General features: G+C 44.7%; 1 long non-coding RNA gene across 1 annotated transcript in view; it reads right to left on the minus strand.

Annotated features, from left to right (window-relative positions):
- LOC146810348 (uncharacterized) overlaps positions 1 to 16,337 on the minus strand; it is a 47,023-nt gene extending 30,686 nt beyond the window's left edge. The window contains exon 1 of the long non-coding RNA XR_014965677.1: positions 16,099 to 16,337. This is a non-coding gene — a long non-coding RNA (uncharacterized LOC146810348). The remainder of the gene's footprint in view (positions 1 to 16,098) is intronic.
- Between the last annotated feature and the right edge of the window lie 1,868 nt (positions 16,338 to 18,205).

Here is an 18,205-nt window from a genome sequence, read left to right on the forward strand (position 1 = left end):
TCGATTACAAGTGGTTTCTTTTTTTCAGTCAGTGAAGTGCAAATGGGCAAGTGAGAGTTCTCTGTTTATATTTTATTTGCTACTGGTTGGATGCTTAGTCATCACAATGTGTACATACAAGTAGAAGTTCTTAGTCAGACTTAGATTAATGTTGGATTTGGATATTTTTGGACCCGAAGGCCAAGGGCTGCTACACAGTAGACTGCTCTAGCTTGGCAGCGGAAGGCTATTTGCAGTAAGAACAAGCACTGGCATAGCCAATAGGTCTCGCCTTTGGGACCTCATAAATGTTTAGCCATGCAACAGTTAATGTTGTTGCACAAAGGATATTGTGCTACATAACTAAATACTTATAAGGTCCCGAAAGGGAGTTTTTGAGATATTAAAGGAAAAAATATTTATGTATCTGGGTGGGACCTAACTATACAAGCATAAGCTTGGCTCTAATTGGCTGCCAACACTTCAATCCAGGAAGTGTTGGCAGCAATCTTGGTGCAATGCTTTTTAGGTCTCGTCTAGCGATGTGGCGCATGCGTTGCACACTACACAAACACTACTTCACTACCCTAAACACACACAATACCCCAGCATGACCCCCTACACTACCCAAACACTACTGTACTACCTTAAACCCTAAAACACTACCCCAGCACGACCCCCTACCCTACCCAAACATCACTGCACTACCCTAAAACACTACCCCCAGCATGACGACGCCCTACACTACCCAAACACTACTGTACTACCTTAAACCCTAAAACACTACCCCAGCATGACCCCCTACCCTACCCAAACATCACTGCACTACCCTAAAACACTACCCCCAGCATGACCCCCTACACTACCCAAACACAACTGCACTACCCTAAACCCTAAATCTACCCCCAGCATGACCCCCTACACTGCACAAACACCACTGCACTACCCTAAACCCTAAAACACTACCACCAGCACGACCCCCTAAACTACTCAAACACCACTGCACTACCCTAAACCTTAAAACACTACCCCCAGCACGACCCCCTACACTACCCAAACACAACTGCACTACCCTAAACCCTAAAAGGCGACACCCTATACTACACAAGCATCACTGCACTACACCAAACACTAAAACACTACCCCCAGCATGACCCCCTACGCTACACAAACATCACTACCCTAAACCCTAAAACACTACCACCAGCATGACCCCCCCACACACTACCCAAACACCACTGCACTGCACTAAACCCTAAAACACTACCCACAACACGACCCTCTACACTACACAAACACTACTGCGCTACCCTAAACCCTAAAGCACACCCCCAGCACTACCCCCTACACTACACAAACACCACTGCGCTACCTTAAACCCTAAAACCATAAAACACTACCACCACTGCACTATCCTAAACCCTAAAACACTACCCCCAGCAGGACCGTACACAAACCAAGCACCACTGCACTACCCTAAACCCTAACACACTACCCCCAGCATGACCCCCTACACTACCCAAACACAACTGCACTACCCTAAATCCTAAATCTACCCCCAGCATGACCCCCTACACTACACAGACACTACTGCACTACCCTAAACCCTAAAACACTACTACCAGCACGACCCCCTACACTACTCAAACACCACTGCACTACCCAAAACCCTAAAACACTACCCCCAGCATAACCCCCTACACTACCCAAACACCACTGCACTACCCTAAACCCTAAAACACTACCCCCATACTACCCAAACAGCACTGCACTACCCTAAACCCTAAAACACTACCTCCAGCACGACCCCCTACACTACCCAAACATCACTGCACTACTCTAAACCCTAAAACACTACCACCAGCATGACCCCCCACACACTACCCAAACACCACTGCACTACCTTAAACCCTAAAACACGACCCCCTACACTACAAAAACACCACTGCACTACCCAAAAATCTAAAACATTAACCCCAGCATGACCCCCTACACTACACAAACACCACTGCACTGCACTAAACCCTAAAACACAACGCACAGCAAGACCCCCTACACTACACAAACACTACTGCACTACCCTAAACCCTAAAACACTACTACCAGCACGACCCCCTACACTACTCAAACACCACTGCACTACCCTAAACCCTAAAACACTACCCCCAGCATGACCCCCTACGCTACACAAACATCACTGCACTACCCTAAACCCTAAAACACTACCACCAGCATGACCCCACACACTACCCAAACACCACTGCACTACCCTAAACCCTAAAACATGACCCCCTATACTACACAAACACCACTGCACTACACCAAACCCTAAAACACTACCTCCAGCATGACCCCCTACACTACACAAACATCACTGCACTACCCTAAACCCTAAAACACTACCCCCTACACCACACAAACACCACTGCACTACCCTAAACCCTAAAACACTACCCCCTACACTACCCAAACACAACTGCACTTCCCCAAACCCTAAAACACGACCCCCTACACTACAAAAACACCACTGCTCTACCCTAAAATCTAAAACACTACCCCCAGCATGACCCCCTACGCTACACAAACACCACTGCACTACCCTAAATCCTAAAACACTACCTTCTACACTACACAAACACCACTGCACTGCACTAAACCCTAAAACACTACCCACAGCTTGAACCCCTACACTACACAAACACCACTGCACTACACTAAACCCTAAAAAACTAACCACAGCACGAACCCCTACACTACACAAACACCACTGCGCTACCCTAAACCCTAAAACACTACCCCCAGCACTACCCCTACACTACACAGACACCACAGTGCTACCCTAAACCCTAAAACACAACCCCCAGCACGACCCCCTACGCTACCCAAACACCACTGTGCTACCATAAACCCTAAATCTACCACCGCACGACCCCCCTACACTACCCACACACAACTGCGCTACCCTAAACCATAAATAACTACCCCCAGCATGACCCCCTACACTAACCAAACACCACTGCACTACCCTAAACCCTAACACACTACCCCCAGCATGACCCCCTACGCTACCCAAACACAATTGTACTACCCTAAACCCTAAATCTACCCCAGCATGACCTCCTACACTACAAAAACACCACTGCACTATGCTAAACCCTAAAACACTACCACCAGCACGACCCCCTACACTACCCAAACACCACTACAATACCCTAAACCCTAAATCACTACCCCCAGCACGACCCCTACACTACCCAAACAAAACTGCACTACCCTAAACCCTAAAACACGACCCCCTATACTACACGAACACCACTAAACTACACCAAACCCTAAAACACTACCCCAAGCATGACCCCCTACGCTACCCAAACACAATTGCACTACCCTAAACCCTAAATCTACCCCAGCATGACCTCCTACACTACAAAAACACCACTGCACTACCCTAAACCCTAAAACACTACCACCAGCACAACCCCCTACACTACCCAAACACCACTGCAATACCCTAAACCCTAAAACACTACCCCCAGCATAACCCCCTACACTACCCAAACACCACTGCACTACCCTAAACCCTAAAACACTGCCCCCTATACTACCCAAACAGCACTGCACTAACCTAAACCCTAAAACACGACCCCCCTACACTACCCAAACACAACTGCACTAACCTAAACCCTAAAACACGACCCCTAACACTACAAAAACACCACAGCACTACCCAAAAATCTAAAACTCTACCCCCAGCATGACCCCTTACACTACACAAACACCACTGCACTACCCTAAACCCTAAAACACTACCCCCTACACTACACAAACACCACCGCGCTACACTAAACCCTAAAACACTACCCCTAGCATGAACCCCTACACTACACAAACACCACTACGCTACCCTAAACCCTAAAACACTACACCGAGCATGACCCCCTACACTACACAAACACCACTGTGCTACCCTAAACCTTAAAACACTACCCCCAGTACGACCCCAACACTACACAAACCCCACTGCACTACCCTAAACCCTAAAACACTACCCCCAGCACGACCCCCTACACTACCAGACACCACTGCGCTACCCTAAACCCTAAAACACTATCCCCAGCACGACTCCCTACACTACACAAACACCACTGCGCTACCCTAAACCCTAAAACACTACACCCAGCAGGATCGCCTACACTACACAAACACCACTGCGGTACCCTAAACCCTAAAACACTAATCCCCCGGCACGACCCCCTACACTACCCGAACACCATTGCGCTATCCTAAACCCTAAAACATTACCCCCAGCATGACCCCCTACACTATCCAAACACCACTGCGGTACCCTAAACCCTATAACACTATCCCCAGCATGACCCCCTACACTATATATATTATGTACTGGTGGTCTCCAGTATTATCTACTGGCGGTCGCCAGAAGATAGTTATAGATAGGACCTAGTTTCCATAGGAAAAGCGTTTTTTGTTTTCCCAATAACTTTGGCGCCGATTGACAAATCTTAGCAAACTTTTCATAACGTATGGCCTGCTCTGGTCAGCTCCTAACCTGAAAGTTTCGGGGTGATTTGCCAAGCAGGGGCTGAGAAAAAAGGGGGTCCCAAAACGTGTTTTTTGTGTTATTTTCCATAGGAAACTTTAGACATGGCTACAGCTCGAACTGCTGAACGGAGTTACACCAAATTTGGCATAAAGGAAGCCCTTGGTTCAGAAAAAAACCTTTCGGTTAAATGGTGTAAATCCGTTCAGTAGTTCCTGAGAAATTAAAAAAACACTACCACCAGCATGACCCCCCACACACTACCCAAACACCACTGCACTACCTTAAACCCTAAAACACGACCCCCTACACTACAAAAACACCACTGCTCTACCCTAAACCCTAAAACACTTCCCCCAGCACGACCCCCTACACTACCCAAACACCACCGCACTACCCTAAACCCAAAAACACTACCCCAGCACGACCCCCTACACTACCAGACACCACTGCGCTACCCTAAACCCTAAAACACTATCCCCAGCATGACTCCCTACACTACACAAACACCACTGCGCTACCCTAAACCCTAAAACACTATCCCCAGCACGATCGCCTACACTACACAAACACCACTGCGGTACCCTAAACCCTAAAATACTAATCCCCCGGCACGACCCCCTACACTACCCGAACACCATTGCGCTACCCTAAACACTAAAACATTACCCCCAGCATGACCCCCTACACTATCCAAACACCACTGCGGTACCCTAAACCCTATAACACTATCCCCAGCATGACCCCCTACGCTATATATATTATGTACTGGTGGTCTCCAGTATTATCTACTGGCGGTCGCCAGAAGATAGTTATAGATAGGACCTCGTTTCCATAGGAAAAGCGTTTTTTGTTTTCCCAATAACTTTGGCGCCGATTGACAAATCTTAGCGAAATTTTCATAACGTATGGCCTGCTCTGGTCAGCTCCTAACCTGAAAGTTTCGGGGTAATTTGCCAAGCAGGGGCTGAGAAAAAAGGGGGTCCCAAAACATGTTTTTTGTGTTATTTTCCATAGGAAACTTTAGACATGGCTACAGCTCGAACTGCTGAACGGAATTACACCAAATTTGGCATAAAGGAAGCCCTTGGTTCAGAAAAAACCTTTCGGTTAAATGGTGTAAATCCGTTCAGTAGTTCCTGAGAAATTAAAAAAACACTACCACCAGCATGACCCCCCCACACACTACCCAAACACCACTGCACTACCTTAAACCCTAAAACACGACCCCCTACACTACAAAAACACCACTGCACTACCCTAAACCCTAAAACACTTCCCCCAGCACGACCCCCTACACTACCCAAACACCACCGCACTACCCTAAACCCAAAAACACTACCCCCAGCACGACTCCCTACACTACCCAAACACCACACACTACCCGAGTGTGCGTCCCATCGCAGTTTGACTGTACTGTGCCATTCTAGGTTACGGGAGGCAGAAGCGGCATCCATCGCAGGTCCTCTTGTACACTAAAAAAGGACCAAACTATGCTTTCCTTTCTTTTCTTCTTCTGCCTCACCATCTGTTCTTCCTCCTCTACTGCAAGTGGATCAACTTCGGCAAAACTAGAAGCCATAGTTGTATTAAAAATAAACAAACACACAAAAAAGGTATATCAATATAAAGAGAAGCAAGAAACAGGTCTTCTCTCTATCAAGGACAAAATGTAAGGTAAATATCAGAAGAATGGATCCTCCCTCTTTCACAATGAAATTGATTTCAACCAATCAGATTCCTTTTTTCTTTTGCCGACATGAAGTCGCGTAGGCTGCATGCACTCGTCATGCACCCTTCACTACCCAAGCACTACTGTGCTACCCTAAAACCTAAATCTACCCCCGCACGACCCCCTACAATACCCAAACACCACTGCGCTTCCCTAAACCCTAAAACACTACCCCCAGCATGACCCCTTAGGCTGCCCAAACACCACTGCGCTACCCTAAACCCTAAAACACTACCCCCAGCACGACCCCCTACACTACACAAACACCACCGCACTACCCTAAACCCTAAAACACTACCCCCAGCACAACCCCCTACACTACACAAACACCACCGCACTACCCTAAACCCTAAAATCTACCCCCAGCACGACCCCCTACACTACCAAAACACCACTGCACTACCCTAAACCCTAAATCTACCCCAGCATGACTCCCTACACTACCAAAACACCACTGCACTACCCTAAACCCTAAAACACTACCCCCAGCATGACCTCCTACACTACCCAGACACCACTACACTACCCTAAACCCTAAAACACTACCCCCAGTATGACCCCCTACACTGCACAAACACCACTGCACTACCCTAAACCCTAAAACACTACCCCACCACGACCCCCTATACTACCCAAACACCACTGCACTACCCTAAACCCTAGAAAAGTAACCCCCACCCCATGCCCAATCCCCCTTACCTGTCACTCCTCGTGGTTCCTGCTTCACGTCGTCTCTGAGGGGTGGTGCATGTCGTTGTGAGGAAACGGAACAACCTATGTTTCCTTACAACGACGTGGATCATCTACATTTTTTTAGAACGCATTGTCATTTACCATACATACCTTTACAACGAAATTCGTTGTGAAGGCATGCGTGGTAAATGAGCATGCGTTCTAATAAAATGCGTAGTATTGACTTCACAATGTAATGGTATTGCGAAGTAAAAAAGTCGTTGTAACAGCTGTTTACCGATTGAAGCTAGCACCTGTTCTTCAGTGAGTCTTTTATTTGATTAGGAAGAAGGAATGTGTTTTTTTACCGAAAAGTGCATTCCCGGCTGTTGTATTGTGAATGTGTCCGCGTGGCCTGGTTTCACTTCCGGTGAGAGAGTGGAACAGTCGGTTTCGCTCTAAAGGAGTCCTGTTGTTTGGCGGGGCCGGCACGACACGTCATTAGAAAACACAGCTAATGGAAAGCGTCCTCCCCGAAGTGTGGAGCAGTGCCATGAGAGGTCAACGAGTGGGCGTCCCACCGCAGTTTGACTGTACTGTGCCGTTCTAGGTTACGGGAGGCAGAAGCAGCATCCATCGCATGTCCTCTTGCACACTAAAAAAGGACCAAACGATGCTTCCCTTTCTTTTCTTCTTCTGCTGCACCATCTATTCTTCCTCCTCTACTGCAAGTGGATTAACTTTGGCAAAACTAGAAGCAATAGTTGTATTAAAAATTAACAAACACAAAAAAAGGTATATCAATATAAAGAGAAGCAAGAAACAGGTCTTCTCTCTATCAAGGACAAAAAGTAAAGGAAATATCAGAAGGATGGATCCTCCCTCTTTCACAATGAAATTGATTTCAACCAATCAGATTCCTTTTTTCTTTTGCTGACATGAAGTCGCGTAGGGTGCACACACTCGTCACGCACCCTTCGCACACCCGCGAAAATCATATATATCATTATACACTATAACAAAAAGTTTCTATGAACTTTTAACAAGTATATAGGCAAAACTGTTCAGTCTAATATCATATTAAAACTTTCTATAGTCATTTTTTCAACTTTAAAAGTACGCCGAAGTCTCGCCTTCGGCTCGATCTCAGCGGCATGACCCCGGAAATACGCTTGGGGAGAAGTTGAGCACTTTCAGTGGCTACACCGAGCATTTCGTAACTTTACTTTACTCGAAATTATATTGAAAATAATACTTTAAAATACTTTTTTTAATAAATGTAGACAAACACTTAAAGGAAAACTTTTATTTATAATTAATTTAAAGATATTTCATACTTTACAAATTACGGCAAAGTCGCGACCCCAGCGCAACTTTTCAAAATGGCTACCGGAATGTGCGCAGCCATCGTGTAGGATGCGCGAAGGGTGCGCGACTTCTGTATAATATTACAACAACAAAAAAAGAATGAATATAGTTTTCCTAACTAAACATTATTCACAATTTTTTTAAATCTATATATATGTATAGAAAATTAAAAAAAACATAGGATTGAGGTACATTAGACTTACAAATTTTCATTTAAAAAACCTTTGAAATTCATTGAAAAAACCATAGGTTTCAGGCACGTTATAGTTAGAAATTAGCATTTAAAAAACCATAGAAATTCACAAAAAAAACCATAGGGTTCAGGCACGTTATAGTTAGAAATTAGCATTTAAAAAACCATAGAAATTCACTGAAAAAACCATAGGTTTCAGGAACGTTATAGTTAGTTGGACATTTCACTCGTACAAAACCATAGAAATTCCGGTGTTATAGTTAGTTCAGCTAACTATAACTCATGCCCCCGCAATGCACTACTGACGACGTCACATATTACATCATTCATGACATGGTCAGTGACATCACTGATGACATCACTGATGATATCTCAAATGACATCACCGATGACATCATCCGCGTGAAAATCTGATGCACCGCCTCACACTTGAATATAACCTTTGATACATCCACATACAGACTACCATTTTAGAAAAAATAGACACATCAATACCAGTTACTAAATACGCGCTGACTGATTCCTAGGTCTGCACACGCATCCACTCATTCACCCATACAGTCACTCATACATTCAGTCACTCATCAATACAACACTATCATATGCACTCATACACCTATACAGACACTCACACACTGCCACATATCCAGAGTTACTCACACAACTAGTCAGTCATGCAAAGAATTAATCATACTTCCATTTACTCACCTACACAGTTATACATCACAAAATCATTAAAAAAAAACTTTATTAAAACCTAGTGTTATTGACCATGCACTGCCAGGCTGGGGTAATAAAAGGCGGGTGGGTAGGGGAGACGTGCTTTCATTATCTTCCCTGCTGAGCGTATGACAGCCCTACAGGCTATCTGGAAACCTTTTTTTCCAGTCCCTCCCTCCTCCCTTGAAATGTAGTCTTCCCTACCGTCTCTGTCACCTTTTTAGCACCCTGCCCCTCCTTCTTCTGCACCACCCTCAGGCTCCGAGCAGTGTGAAATAGATGCTGCTGCAGGGAACTGTTAAATAACTCTCCCCACCCTCCTACCACCTTAGTATAAAATGGGAGGGCGGTGGAGGGAGCCAGATTAACAGTTCCCTTCTGCAGAATGTTTTTCACGCTAGGAAGAGATATGTCAGGATGATGCCAGAGACAGCACACATTTTAAATTGAAATCTACACTCTCTCTGGCATCAGGCATGCCTCTTTCCAGCTCGGGCGCTGTGCGGGTTGCTGGTTTGCTGGTAAACCCACAGTATTTTTGTGACAAGCCCATTGTGTGCCAGCCTGTCGCACAAATACTGCAAATGTTGCTTTTTGTTGGCTGCAATTTAATTATTTGTGGTTGCAAAATATGGCAAACCATTCAGCGATATCCTGGGGGGGGTCTGATCTGTGCTCTTCTAGTTATGAATGTTTCTGCTATACTTTCCTCCGAAAAGAAGCTGAGGATTAGGCTCGAATGAAAGCTTGCATTAATACCGTCTACAGAAAAAAAGATTTGCAGATGTAATAGGTATATCGCCGCTAGATATATTGAAATCCATTCATTCAAATAATCATCAAGGAATAACTATGTATTAGAACAATCAGTTGATAACCCCAATATGCTCAATTACAAATGAATTTCTTTCTCATGTGATTACCATATTGGAAACCTGCCTTGTGTTTAAAGACTTTTGGTGAGTAACCAAATCAGGATTTTATAGTGAAGATAGGAACAGGTTTTATTGTTTAACCATGTAAAGGATGGGATTAATCGTGATGGCAGTTGTTATAAGCAAGACCTGATATAGACAGTTGGTTATTATATCTTTAAGATGGTTTCAGGATAAACCTAACTAAGATATGGAAAACAACTTCAACCTGACATGTATGTTGAGAAAGTAGGATGGTAAAGTTGGGCCACTGCGGAAAGTAGTTTATGGCAAGAGCACACAGGGCTCCATATAGATGAGAGTTAATTTAGCATGAAACAACAGATAAAAAAAAAATCAATATATATCAGTGAAAAGCAAGTAGCCTAGGATGTAATGAGTACGCCTTGTAATGGCTGAAGTAGCATGCAGTTAGCAACTCACTGAAAGTCCTTGCACGAGTATAGTTTCCACTGACCCCTGCTCCATCACCTCCATGTGTGAATTTTTCTGGGCCTTTTCTGCTGAGCTATTTTAAGAGAGCTGACAAGTAGCCGTTATAATAGTAGTATTAATAGTAATGCTTATGGGTCATTGTTGTCAGGGTCACTCTCTAATCCCAGAATACATGGGTAGAATTCAGATATACCCCAAACAATATTCTAAAGGCAGTTTTATAGATTTGACTTTGCCGCATAATTTTATATGACATTGCTCTACAAAATGTAATTATTAAAGTTGAAAGGGGATGACTTGCAGGTATATGTATAATTTAAAAAATACCATGTTTATTACCTGATATAACAAGTTGTTTTTGTTCAACGTTTCTGATTATGTAACATTTTTGTGTTGATATTAGTAGTGTTTTTCACATATAGAGTTCCATTAGAGCAGAAGAGATTCAATTTGAAGACATAAAGAACTAAAATATGCTATACCTTGACAACAGTGGTAATTTTTGTAATTGAGTTTGAGGTTACTCTAGGCTTAAAATTCGTCTTTTGTGAAATCTGGTTTTGTGTGCATTGTTTTGCAGGTTATTTGTCAAATCAGTTTAGGTCTATGTTCTCAAAAATGACGGTTTGAATATTTGAAGGATCAAAAGGTGAATAAAAGATAGAGGGTAACAAAAAATCTGTCAATTAGGTGCAGACACAGACTCCCTCCGAATTCCATCACTTTGCCTCATGTTGCTTAGATTGGAGTGTTTGTATTAAATTTTACCTCCCTGATAACCGATACTTTCCCTACTGTTGCTTAGATCAGAGTAGGTGTAGAAAATCTTACCCCTTCAAGGGCCAACACTCAGTGGCGTCACTAGGGTTGGTGTCACCCGGTGCGGGTAACTCATGGTGTCACCCCCTCACGATTTACCGCATGGACCTCCTCCGCTCCGAGTCCGCCAGTGGACTATTAACCAAAAGTCAAACTTAGTTCCAATTAAATCCGAGGAAGGCGTCGAGCGTGCTAGAGGGGTTCGAGGGTGGGCAGGCAGCACGGGGCTCACATGAAGAAATCCACTTGTGAAAGCTCACCTAATCTCCCTGATGGCCCCCAGTGCCTTGACACCCTTAAGGGGTTGCTATGTTCGAGCTTTACAAATACCTTGAACTGCCCCACTTGAAGAAGTCTTGGACTGCCCTAGACCCAAATCCTTGAAAACTGAAACACGCTTTGCAGACCTAGCGCTTCCCCTTGCTAAATGGCAGATTACGCACCACTGGATGTCCTCCACTGTGACCCTAGTGAGTAGTTGACGTGAAGAGGTCTGGCAATGAGGTTCTGCTGAGAGCCCATCACTATGCAGGAAGAAATACCGGGCTGTGCAAGCAGCCCATAGCTATGGCATGGGATGCCATGCTGGAACTATTTAAGGCACAAGGAGACCCAATGACTGATTCTGTGCCATGGGTTAGTGGCCGACATGGTCGGATCTCCCACTCATAACACATTTTGTTATTTTGTGTAATCAGGCACACTGTCCAGTTCTGCACCCGACGCACTGAGTTAAGGGTTTGCTATAGATCAAGATGAGACAAGGTACCCGATGTATCATTCAGCCCCTGGAGTATGCGTGCCACAGAATGTATCTCTTCCCAAGCACTGGTTCTCCTTGCCCTCTTAAAGACCCTGCTTGACCTCTTGGATTACTTTTCTACACAGTGGCGGCCACCATAAATGAAGGGTGGTGGGGTGGGTGAGGTCACAAGGGAGGCGTCGGGCGGGTGATTGAATATTTAAAAAAAAAATAAAACTTAAAACTTACCTTTTGCTGCCGGCTGCTCCAGCATCGCATCTCCTATTTCCGCCTCTTCTCTTCTTGGGTCCCAGCAGCCCCGGGGACAGACTCCATGTCCAGTCTACACACTGCACTGATAAGTCTGGGCAGGCAGGAAAGCCGCCCTGCTCAGACCAGGGAGTCTGAGGGGTTTCTCCAGCCCGGCTGCTCAGTGCAGCTGGGCTGGAGAAAACCTAAGTGCGCATGTGTGTATTGGTCGGCCTGAGACGGCTGGCCAAAAGACATATGCGCACTTAGGGAGTGGAGTGCACTAGCACTCCTCCTCCCCCTCACATACCTCGGCCTCGCCCCTCCCAGCAGCGCTGGCTGAGAGCCGTCAAATGTAAATGCAAGAACATTGTTTTAATTTACATTTGCTGGCTCAGAGCCAGGCAGTGAGGCGATACTCATACACCAAATCCCACCCAGCAACAGGAATCCTGGGGCCCTGGTCAGGGTGAGGAGACAATTCTGCTTTCATGTGGACATGAATGGAGCCATGAAGATCTGGACAGCTATATGAGCATGAACAACAGATTTTTGCGATGCGTGGATCCTAGTGCACCCCACAGACCACGTAGTGTTCACCTCATCCCCTCACTGATTCCTTTTTGTAAAGCCCCAGAAGATGCCTCTTGAATCAATTGGACAACCATGTGAGTTGAAAGGTAGCAGCCTCTGCGACTAGGCCATGGTTGTCCGCGGGGCCCTGGATTTTTCACTTGCCCTTCAAAAAAATTTCAAGATCGTGCTGCTGTTTCAAAAGGGTCAGAGAATGGAGGACGGTAAAATGATGTCTCCCCCTGAAAAAACGTCTGCGGACCCCCATGGACTAGGCCCCTTTTTTTCTCTCAAGCAGTGACAATGTTGCCTATATTTACTGCACACCCTGTGATATTGAGTTCTCTGCTGACTTCTGAAGAATCCGATCCCTGTATTTCCCCATACAATTCTATGGGCTGTATACCTATCGTGGGACCCAAACCGATGGCACCCTACCTCTCATGTACCGAAGCACTTCTGACACATACTGCGTGTGAACAGGGGGAGTCAGCCAGTGCTTATTTTGTAAAGAAAAGCCCTTGTCAGTACCAACACAGTTACTAATCATCACACTCTTACAAGTGTGACAATTCAGACTACTCCAGGCCCCCCAGGCCATAAGAATGGCTTGGGCAGCAGTCAATAGTTATTTTTTAATGTATATTGAATTAATAAACAAGTGTTCTTGTGCTCATCTTTAAATAAGACAAAAACCACCACCTTGTAGCAGACTGTTTCAAGCCCCAGTGTTGACAATCAAGTGCCGGTGCCGAACACCAGAAACCACCGGCTCAAATTAAACACTGCGCCAGTGACCCCAGGGAACACAGGCTACATGGATTTACCAGTAGGCAGGCACCCACTGCATAGCAGATGCAAAGGGTTTGTCCACATGAATTTAATCAGATGCCACCAAGTGTTGATTGTGACATCGCCTTGTGTGTCTTGTCCACCAACAGAGCCCGGCACTAGAACTGTGAGCAACAGGAAAAAAACATGCAGAGCACCTGTTGTTGAGCGTCTGCTACTACCTGCACAGGAAATCACACCAAATGGGTCAGAATGGTAAAATGAGGTGCAGGCTGTCCGAATGCCAGTGGAACAGGAACATTTTCGACCCACACTGGGATTATCAGTTAGGGGACTCTTTGCACACGAGTCTCATTAATTCTTCCCAACATCAAACCGAGAAAATGAAATTAAGAAACAAGAATTTAGTTGACAATGGACACAATGTCACCTCACCCCGACGCTCAATATAATGAAACTGTAGAAGTGTCAACAAGTAAGGATCCAAGGGTGGAACCAAAACCTACATTGGACGATGAAGCAACTCAACGTCACGCAAAAACATCAATGTGTGTGACCCGACAAAGGGATTCTGCAAATGATCCAATGGCTGCCCTTGTGGGTGATGAAGGGTCCCTCAACAAGGGCCATCACAGACAACCTAGATAGACCATGTAAAGTTTTAAAAACAACCAAAGACCTACTAATTCAGGGACTATGCTCTCATTTAGAGTATCAGATCAGGTTCAGGTTAAATTTTCCAATCAAAATTTCCTTAGAGGGATATTACAGCATGTAGAAGAACATTTGCAGTGAGCACAACATGGGTCTTGTTTCCCATTTACACATTGTTGGTAAAGTGGTAATGCTGTTTTATGGAAGTTATGCATGAATTGGTAATAAACATTTTTTGGTACTTTTGCACAGGTTTTTACTACCAGCTTCAAGATCGTGTTGCATGTCATAATGAAAGGGGGAGCAAGCACAATTTGTGCTAACCTCCTGATAGCCGCTGGTGCTGAAATGTGTCCAAAATCATCTGCAGGATTGAAGCCCTAACATCGGGCAGCATAAATGACAGAGTGACGTTCAGAGCTCTTATAAATCAAAGGTGGGGTGCAAACGGAAGTTTGTATGCACATTAGAAGCCCAAGGTTTACAGAATTTACGGTACATCCAAAGTTTCGCGCTTTCACGTGTCGATAGAAAACCTGGAAACATGTGAAAGGGTAAAAGAAGGAAAGCCTGTGCTATCGGGTACTCACAAATCTGAGACCACAGATTAGTTCACTTTCGGAGCAGAAAAACTTGGAATTGGGTGGGAATATTGCACCTGGTACACAGCACACGGCGCATTACAGGTATTTACGACAAGTGGAAAAATGATGTAAAAAAATGCACAAAATAGTAACTGCTGTAAATTGCATGCAGCAAAACCACACGTGTGAAATGCACATGCACAAATCACGGCGTGTACGTACAGAAAATGTGCCGACTTTATGAACATGGCTGGTCTCAATGCTGAGACAGGAAAGGACGATGTCCCTCTAACTGTGTCCAAGGAAAACTGCGAAGAAAGTACAGGCCCGCCTTCTCCCCTCCAAGTTGATGAACTGTGAGGATGCAAATATTTGAAAGAGGGATCAACAATATTAAAAGGGGCGATCAACATGGATACGTGTTGCTGAAAGGAAACAGTGGAAATTAAATCGACACCGACCTGAGCATTAGCAACCAAGCATTATCTCTCTTTTTAAAAAAACACCACAAATGATAATAGTATTTTTTAAACCTACCAATCAAGCTTCCTTCCCGTTTAACTAAAAATAATACCACTTCAAATCACTTCTCGGCTCAGTTATCATTTAACTCTCGTTAGTGCTCACAGACAGAGGGGGCACTCGAGAGGTTTAATAAGACAATAGCAACCCCAATAGAAAATGTCCCTTGCGTTGTCTCAAACACCCTCTGTTTGCAATGACAGACACGATAATAAACATTAACACGCGTTTAATATACAAAAGCATATACCATCAGCATATATTTACTAGTAAATAATAATAGATAGTTTGGTACGTAGCAAAGTTTATAGTTCAGTGTTCACTGGGAAATATCTTCGTCCCCATTAAATTGAGGTATATGACAGCACTGTGACATCACTTCCTGTGACTGCAAACCACGGGGTGTCATTATGCATTATCTCTTCTGATTAATACTCCACTTATATCAATTTTTGAACGTTCAATGTTTCATGGCTGCTCACTTGTCTCGGTCATGAAGTAACAGAACAAAAGTAAAGCGAAGACACAGGGAAAGTTCAGTACAGTGAAGTAACCAAACCTGCCAACTCACAAGGTCCCATCTTTGTCTCACGAGATGGGCTTTCTTCACACGGTCTCCCGATGAAGAGCCAGTATCACACTGTGGAAGACAATGGAGGCCTGCTGCTGCTGCCTCCACACGTCGGGGTAGTTGGCGGGACGGTGCGTGCTGGTGTGCCGGGGCGTGGCACTTTGAAAAAAAAATCTACGCACGCTGCCTGCTCCATACCACAGACCTTCCCTTGCAGAACCAAATCCAGCCCCCTACCCAATCAGTGTCTCCCAGCCGGGCCTGTCCATCGCAGCAACACTGAAGGGCTGCAGCCCGCCCCCTGCCGCGTAACGCAAATTTTAAATGCGCATGCGCATCGTCATTAGAATAAATAAATAAAATGAGTTTGAAATTGAGAGTCTGCGCGCGCGGAGTCTGAGCCTGCCTGCGGTAATTTAATTTTATATACTGACTACTCTAGTAGTCTCCTGTCTACCCACATTCAGATTGCCTGCCATTATCACGTGCAGACAGCACTGGTGGTGTCACCCCATGTGACGGTGTCACCCGGTGCGGTCCGCACCCCCCGCACCCCCCTAGTGACGCCACTGCCAACACTTTCCCTATTGTTACTTAGGTAGGACTGGGAATAGTAAATCTAGCCACTCGGATGTCCAACATCTTCCATCCTGTTGTTTAGATTGGAGTAGGAATAGTAAATCTAGCCACTCAGATATCCAACAACGTCCCTACTGTTGTTCAGAATAGATTGGGAATAGTTAATTTTGTCCTTCTGAAGTCTAACAGTTTCCCTATTGTTGCATAGAATGAAGTGGTAAGAGTAAATGTAACCCCTGCGATGTCCAACGCCTACCCTACTGTTGCTTAGAGTGCACGCAATACATAAAAGAGAGAATAGCTGATTAATATGAGCTCTGTATCCCTCCTAGACTGGACAATTCATCAACCTTTGAAAAAACCAAGAACCATATAATTCAATAGGTTACCGTCCAGGTTCCCAAATGTTCATAGAGGAAACAATTCAGTCCTTAATGAAGGTTCCAAAATCATGTGGCTTTCACCTTTGAAAATCTCTCCATGGCAAATATGAATCAATAAAGTAGATAAAACAAAATCCCTTACTTCTGCAGAAAGAAGAAGAAAAACAAATGCATGGGCATATTAAACATGGAATACCTGGCTGTAACTAAACTGCAGGTTCTGAAAGGCTGAGAAACCAAATCTAGGGTTGGAGGCACTCTAGGTAATTCGAGCAATGAGTTGTGAGAACCAGCGCCCTCGCCTGGGCATGTCCTTCCTAAATACTGCCTGACTTCCTGGGTCTGGCAGCTGGCATCTGTTGAGTGCAAGGGTGTCACCAGATCGGAACAAGGAAGACACGTTCCACAGGTAAGTTTTATCTGGTTTTAGATGCCTGATAGTGACATTTATATATTTAAATAGTATGAATAATGTAGTTTAATTTAACATTACATCTTATGGCATTTTATTATAAGTCCCTCATATTATTTATGGTTGTGTATTGCGTTATCAGTGGTTGGCCATGTGTGTTGAAGGACTTATTTGACAGTTGAGGGCCCTTATCTGCGGTAGTAACTCTAGAATTGCAGTTTCTGAATAGCAAACGACTTAGTTGTTTGTGGACCGGTGTCAGTCCTACCCTAAACTCTCTCCTCAGAGCTCCCTAAAGCTCTCCTTACTTCTGCCTAAACCCCTCCTATTTAGTAGTAAGTATGCAGTTAAGGGGCTGATTACAATGCCGTTTTTAACCTTTTCTTGGACCGACTGAGGGGGAGACAGCTCAGTTGGCCACCAAGTGCGCCAATTACATACTGCTGGTTAGCCCAAAAAGATAATGTCAGATTTGTCTGGATTGCTTTTTAGCTGATTAATTTTAAGCCAGTTGAAACCTTGTGAGGCAAGATCTAATGCTGTCTCTGACAAAATCTGCTCCATGTCCACATGTAAAGATCAGTTGTATATCATCGGCGTAGGAGATAATCTTAACTCCATCTTCGTCTATGAAAGATGCTAAGGGTGTCATATATATATTGTAAGAGAGAAATGAAAACGTGGATGAAAACATAATCATTTTGAAAATCTAGATGGAGTCGAGGCTTTATTG

This window comes from Triturus cristatus, chromosome 7, assembly GCF_964204655.1.
Source record: "Triturus cristatus chromosome 7, aTriCri1.1, whole genome shotgun sequence".
Lineage (NCBI taxonomy): Eukaryota > Metazoa > Chordata > Amphibia > Caudata > Salamandridae > Triturus > Triturus cristatus.